The sequence below is a fragment of the Camelina sativa genome, chromosome 2 (genome assembly GCF_000633955.1).
Source record: "Camelina sativa cultivar DH55 chromosome 2, Cs, whole genome shotgun sequence".
In the NCBI taxonomy this organism is placed as follows: Eukaryota; Viridiplantae; Streptophyta; class Magnoliopsida; order Brassicales; family Brassicaceae; genus Camelina; species Camelina sativa.
Window position 1 is genome coordinate 12,080,849 of NC_025686.1, and position 7,138 is coordinate 12,087,986.

The 7,138-nt window shown below is 35.1% G+C and overlaps 1 long non-coding RNA gene across 5 annotated transcripts; it reads left to right on the top strand.

The window, feature by feature from the left end:
- Positions 4,876-6,761, top strand: LOC104722549. 5 transcript variants are annotated; one of them, XR_757211.2, is made up of 7 exons: positions 4,876-5,015; positions 5,332-5,403; positions 5,483-5,610; positions 5,813-5,972; positions 6,097-6,160; positions 6,302-6,420; positions 6,505-6,761. It is a non-coding gene; the product is annotated as an uncharacterized LOC104722549 (long non-coding RNA). The 5 variants fall into 5 exon arrangements; XR_757213.2 differs by having other exon boundaries at positions 4,882-5,015; positions 5,135-5,403; positions 6,302-6,426; XR_757214.2 differs by having other exon boundaries at positions 4,882-5,015; positions 5,135-5,403; positions 6,302-6,426; positions 6,508-6,761.

The following is a 7,138-nucleotide window of genomic DNA, read 5'->3' on the forward strand; positions in this document are numbered from 1 at the left end:
GTTTTCTCAGACGCGAGTTGGGACCATCGAAGATTGTAACTGAGATTGTGGTCTCGTGTGGTGCCTGATCGTGCTGACATTTTGTGGGAAGCTTCGTGACGTCTAGGGGTAGCTTTTCACCGTAGCGATTTGATAGTTAACGGTTGGTTTTTATTTTAGGGTTTCGTCTTTGAGACTGTTCTTTTCTGATGTTTCTGTCCAGTTTTGCTATAAGTCGTTTTTGGTTGTGTGGCTTGTTGTAGGGCGTTTCTGGGCTGTTTCAGACGTTAGGAGGGTCTCAACTGGTTGTATTGGTTGTTATAATCAGTTGATAAGGTGAGTGCTTGACCATGGTTGATCTAAGCATGAGATCTCTCTTGTTTGGGTGTTTTCTTTGCTGTTTGTGTTGTTTTGTTGCTTGGGTTCGTTGCTTTTGTGATTCCCAGTGATTTCCGAGGTAATTGGGTGAGTTTGAGACGGATTCGAGATGATTTGGAAGGGGAGTTCGACGTTCGTGTTCGCGCAGATCGTGTCTGCAGAAGAGGCATCGGTCGACACTGTTTAGCATCGGTCGACACCATTGTTTGTAGTATCGATCGACACCGTGAGGCATCGGTCGACACTGGTCTCAGCCGAGACTTGTTTTCCTGGTTTGATGTATTGTTGTGTGTTGTTTGTTTTGCTTAAACATGAGGGTCTCATATGCTTGTGTGTATAACCTAGTAGATGGGAGGACGGCCTCACTAAGTATTTATGATAATACTTACGCATCTCAATTGTTGTTTGTGGTGTGCAGGTAAAGGCAAAAGTGTGATCGTGGAATCATGGCGATGAGGAGGAGGATGATCTAGGGTCTCGTTTGTGTGTTATTGGATTTGTTGGTTATGTTGTTGGAACCTTGGTTAGTGTTATGGTAGGTTGCCGGATAGAATGGTTAGGAATGTTATTGTATTGATGATTTGTTGGTTTTGTATTATTGGTATGTTTCCGCTGTGCTTAATGTTATTGCTGGTTTAATGTTGAGTTGTGGTTTGGGTTGGTTAATTAAGTAGTATGGGATGCTTAATTATATATTGTTTTTAATTATTAAAAAAAAAAGGGGGTCGGGTTGTTTCAGACTGCTCTGATACCAATTGTAAAAACGAAGATGCAGCCAATATAGAAAAGAATTCTTTTTTATTAAGAATCACTTAAACAATCTTACAAGATATGTTTAATCAGATTTACACACAGTCAAAACGAATTGTCACTGACCAATTCTTAATCTAACCAAAGACACTAAGAACCCTAAAAGCTTTTTCGCTTAGTTCTAAAAATTCCTTTTTGATGGCCAAACAACATGTTTGGCCTGATAACACAATATATAGGAACTCTCCTATGACCTACGTTCCTAAACAAGGATAAGTCCAAATCTTCTAGTCAATATGATAATATCTTTTCCTCTAATTTACAAGCCTTCAAAACTATTTCCACTTCATCCAATATTCGTGACATCTTCCAGAGTCTTACAACACAGCCTTGTAGCACCATAACGTCTTCATGCTTTCAGAAACAACTTGCAATTAAATGTCAAAAAGAGGGTTTGTAAATTTAGTGGCAATAGAGTTTGATAACTGAGTCAGCCCCCGCAGTATATAGCCATGGTTGTCGCGGATGAAACTTGCAGTTCAAGACTCCTGCAATCAAAATCCATAACATATATATATATATATATATATATATATATATATCATGAAGAATCAAAACATATGACCATGACGCATAATAGTGTGATCCTTAAGGAAAAAAACACAAAAACGCCATATAAACTGACCTCCCCCATTTGAAGAAGTAGAATGGCCTCTTAGAATCTCCAACGGCACAATCAGAGGATTCTCCTTTAGATCGTTATACACCTTTCCATGGAAGACATAAGCTGTTGAGTCCTCCAAGGATGAAGCAAACAACGGATATGAACGGTGAAACGCCACATTAGTGATGTCCTTAGGATGATTCTTGAGAGTCTTGTACGTCTTGGAAGAAAGATCCATGTCAAACCAACACATCTTCCCTTCTTTGCTTTCTACTATCAGATTATCACCACCAGGATGAATCGCCATCGATGAAATTTCCCTCATTCCAGTCTCGAGCTTTTTGACAGGCTCATCTACCTTTAGCAGATTGTAAACTCGCAACTTCTTTTTTGTCGAGATGAACAAGTATGAACGGCTGGGATGGAAAAGTGCAGTCACTGGAAGTCCATGGATCTTGAAAGGCTTTTGTGTAAGCTTTTTCGAGATCTGATGAATCACAACACCTCGCGTTTCTCCGGACGCCATGACTGTCGACAGATAGTCTCCTTTTCGATGCCAGTCAATACTAGATATGTTCTGATATATAAACCAAACCAGTTAAAGGATTTTTTTTTCTTTTTCCCTGTTACAAGAGATATTTAGCAAAAGTGTACCTTAAATGTCTAATCATGATCCCTCCATATTTCTCATCTGGAAGCCAACTTGCAATAGCTGCAACTATGGTGCAAAATACACAAAAGATTAAATATCATTCGAATATGTCTATCTCAATTTTTGACAAAAGTGCTGATGGCTACTTACTAGATGCTTTTGGTTCTGGAACGTTTCCTAAGCATAGCAACTCTTTAATATTTTCCTGTTCTTCATCAGTGCCAAGTTCAGTGTTCAGGATAACCAAATCTCGTCCCCTGCAAATGTGATGGTTTCAGAACAATTATATAATAAATAAATCAGAAAACAAAACTCCCAAGATAAAACACTCACATGGCAACGGCTAAAATTGAAAAGTCGAAAAGAGGATTCCATGCCACACACTTAATAGCTTCATCAAACTGCCAGATCTTAAGACATCTACCAGTTTCCACTTCCCATATACGGACGGATCCATCAGTTGAACCTTTGAAGAAAGAATACAAAGCTTGGCATCTTTGGAAAAAGAAAAGAGAGCTCAACAAAACTGAACAATAACATTAAATAAAATACCAGAGGCTATCCATTGGCCAGACCATTCAGTGGATATGGTAGTAACTTGTCCTGTATGGCCTTTATATTCAAGATAACAGGAGTTTGGATAAGGTCTTTCCTACTAGGTAGCTTAGGCTTCAAAGACTCAGGATCAAGGTTTATCTTTGGAGAAAGGAAACAAACTAAGATTTAGATAACATAAAATGAGATAAACCAAGAAAAATGAAATGATCAAGATTAGTCCTCACTGTGTTTTTTAGAACTCTCGGACATAGGTATAAACAACGGTCAAAAGACTCTTTTACTGCATTCCTATATACTGGAATGCTTCTCACAGTTGCAAACCTATGCACACATTAATTTTAATTACCATAAGGCTTAAAAGCTAAACTATTGAGTATATTAAGCGGTACTTTTACAAATCTTTCAGGAATGATTTTTGGACGATCTTCCTCGCACTACAAGAAATTGAAGTATTAATAGCGGATTAGTATAGCGTTTAACACCTTTCTGCTATAATTGATATATCTCTCAGTTTTAGATAGTGTTTGCCAAAGTACAAACGCTATGTATAGCTGGTCAGATTTAAATGTTAAAAGTGTTTTGAAGAAATGCAAAATATATAGCACTAGTAAGTTTCAAAACGCTATGCATCATTCACGCGAACAAAAAAATATTATTTCCCCCCCTAACTACTTTTAGTGAAAAAAGAAGCGGCTCTCCAAATTTTACTCTCCCACTAACCCTAGTTTAGTTTCCCTCTCACTCTATTGTTTCACTTCTCAATCTTTTTCTCACTTTCTTTGTTCCTCATTGAATACTCATTGAAATCCCTCTACTTGAGATTAAGGTAATGAATGGCGACCTATACAAGTGCGGATTTCAAGTAATTTTTTTGAAAACCGCTTTCTGTTACCATTCATGTAAGTTTTTGTAATTTTGCGTTTTTTTCAAAAATAAAAAAAAAGTTGTTTGCGTTTTTTTTAGAACAAGCTATTAATCAGTGGACCGCAAATATTTGCCCAACTACCATTTCTCTAGCGGTTTTCAATTCCACACTTGATAAAGCAATAAATTTTTAATTTAATTAATGCCTAATAAAGTAAGTGTAATAATTAACACATATTTTAACAAATAACTCCAACTATCTTATACCAAAGAAGCTTGAAGATCAGGTACGGCACATAAACTTGCATATTAGATTTGACTTTTGTTTGTAGGAAAGTATTAAGTGTTAAACTATAGTCAATTATTTTATTAAAGTATGGTTAATTAGTTCCATACAAAATATCTATACAACTATATTTTAACAATTTTAAAATAAATTATAGTTTTAGTTGCAGCAAATTTATCAAAAATAAGATTTTTTATTATTATTTTAAAGAATAACATTGTTACATTTATTGAAAAATTAAAAGAAATTTTGAATCTTAAAATTCATAACCTAGCAGATGACAATATTATTTTATTAACAATAAATAACAATTCTAAATTTATAAGTATCTTAATATTGTTTATGAAAGTCAAAGTAATCGATATTTTTTTAAAAAAATTGTATTTTTATATAGTTGAACTTTTTATCAATATGTCAAAAAAAAATTACTTTTTAATTGACTATAGTATTTAAGGTTTATAAATACAATTATTTTTATTATTAATTCATAACATACGATAATATACAAACATACTAATTATTAATAAATTTATTTATAATATATGTAATCCGCACCGTTTTTCCTTTTTTTACCATTCATACAATTAATAGTGAACCGCAAATAGTTTTTTCACCAATCAAATATCATTCTGTACCGCTTATTTTGTATAAACCGCACTTGTCCCGCAAACCGCATTGTACCGCAGTTGAGCCGTACCGCACTCCAAAACCGCTTTCCCCGCACAACCAAAACCGCGGTCACCATTCGGACCCTAAGAATAGTCTCTCTCTCTCTTTCTCTTTGTGAGGTGGCTTCGTTCCTCTGATTTTCCTAACCCTAATTATTGTTCCTGAGATTCCTATCTACGATCCGGTGACGAGTTCAGAGGAAGCCAAGGTCGTTGGTAAGTAGTTCTGGTCGATTTCTCTTCCAATTGAATTTTGAGATCTAGGTTTTGTATTGATTCGTCACCAATTTCCCCCAAATTCGAAATCATGCTTCTCCTTCGACGAAATCCTCAAGGTACCGAAGAAGATCTGTCTTAGCTCGAAACGACACCGTCGATGCCAACACCCCTCATGTTCCTCTGACTCTTCCTCTTCTTACTTTGATTCCTCCAGATCTGTGGATTTCTTTCTCACCGACATTTGAAAACCTTTGTTTGTTTGGAGTTAAAAATTTAACTGTCATTTATTTCTTTTGGTGGTGTTCTTTGAAAGGAATAATGTTAATGGATTTAGAGAAAGCATCTACGATGTTCTTCATCTAAAGCAGATATGTCGATCCCCCATGTAAGTGTTTTCTACAACTCTCCACTCTTTCCTCATTTGTGTTGTTTAACTCTATTCTTACAAATATTTTTGGGTGCAGGACGTTGCTACTGTTGGGACTACAAGACCTTAAGTATTGTGGTTACATTGCAGTTATGAAAATAGAGATGGAGAATGAGGAGTTAAGCCCACCTTCTCAAAGTTTTGACCTCCTTGAATAGGACCAAGGTGTTGCTAAATCTCTAAACATTACCAAGTGATACTAAACATTCATCCTTGTCTCTTTAGTCTATTGTCTTGCTTATGGTGTGATATTTTATATGTTGCTTTACAGTTTGCGTTTTTTTTTTTTTTTTTTTTTTTTTTCAGNCAAAGCTTTGTAATGGAATGGTCGTTCATATTATGATTTTGTTAATTCTTTGTTATGTAGTTTTCCTAATTTGATCTAAGGATGGTTTTGAGAAAAAAAAATTCGTCTGAGCGTTGGGCGATCTTAGGCTTCTCGATGGTGGAAGGGAGGAACGATATGGTGAGGATTGACAGTTCGTGAAGACTGTTTTAGATCTAGTTGAGGTGAAGTCAGATTCGAGGTTAGGGTTTAATCTTTCTACTAGTTTGGGTGTAATTATCATGCGCATGTCTTCTTCTTGCCTTATTTTGATTCTCTAAGAAGCTAAGTTGTATCTTCCATTGTCGTTTTTTCGTTTTCTGCAGGGATTGAGGTTTCTAAGTACTTTGACACTATTACTCCTGAAGACAAGCCAAAGTCGATTCATTGGTGAGTTATTAAATGAGAAACTCAGATTGCTTAAGTTTGTTTTCTTAGAAGTTTCTCTTCTACAAGTTTTTTTCTGTTGATTTAACTTTGTGCCATGTTTATGTCAAGTATCATGTTGTATTAACTAGTCTTTGTTTGCAGATTTCAAAGTAAGCAAAGAAGGAACTAGGTGCCAAATACTGGATTGGTTTTCAAAGGAAGAGGTTGTGGTGGGGGAAGGTCTCATACTGATTTGAACTTGTGGTGTTCTTCTCTCTATGGTACATGTTAGTCTAGATTTGCTTTAGTCTCTCGTATCTTCAGGCTCTTTAATTTCTGATGTGTTCATATGGTTATTGGGACAGTAGGTGGTTTAAAGAACTCAAGACATGTTGAAGTTGATTATCTGATGATATCAAAGAAGTTTCAAAGATTAGAGGTCCAATAGTGTGGAAAATTCATGGAGTTTACAAGAGTTTTCTAGACTTATTTTCTAATATGTAATTTTACTTTGTAATGATATGTCAATATTCTTGTAGCTAGTAGAACTTTTTGTATTTGTACTTGTGGAACATTTTTCTTGTATATTACTATTGTGGTTATATGAACTTTTTTTTATACATATTGTGTTGGTTTGACAAATAACAGGATGTTTATCTAATAAGCAAAATATAACAAAATCATCTAGGGTACAATAAAAATAATAATACAAAACAAATGCTATGAAAAAGAAATAATAACGAAGATTAATTGCTATTATAAAGTATACAATAGCAATAAAGAAAATGCAATCTAAAAGATAACTAAGAGCTTCTCCACCGGGAAGGACTCTCAGAGTTACTCTCAAAATTGGGGCCCAAATTTGATTAAAAAACCCAATTTTAAATCCAAAATGTTAAGTATCGGTTCCGTAGGAAGTGTTTTGAGTAACCCATTAAGAACGATACGTGGCGATTGGTGATTGGTTTTCAGGTAAATATAAAACTGTTTTTTTTTATT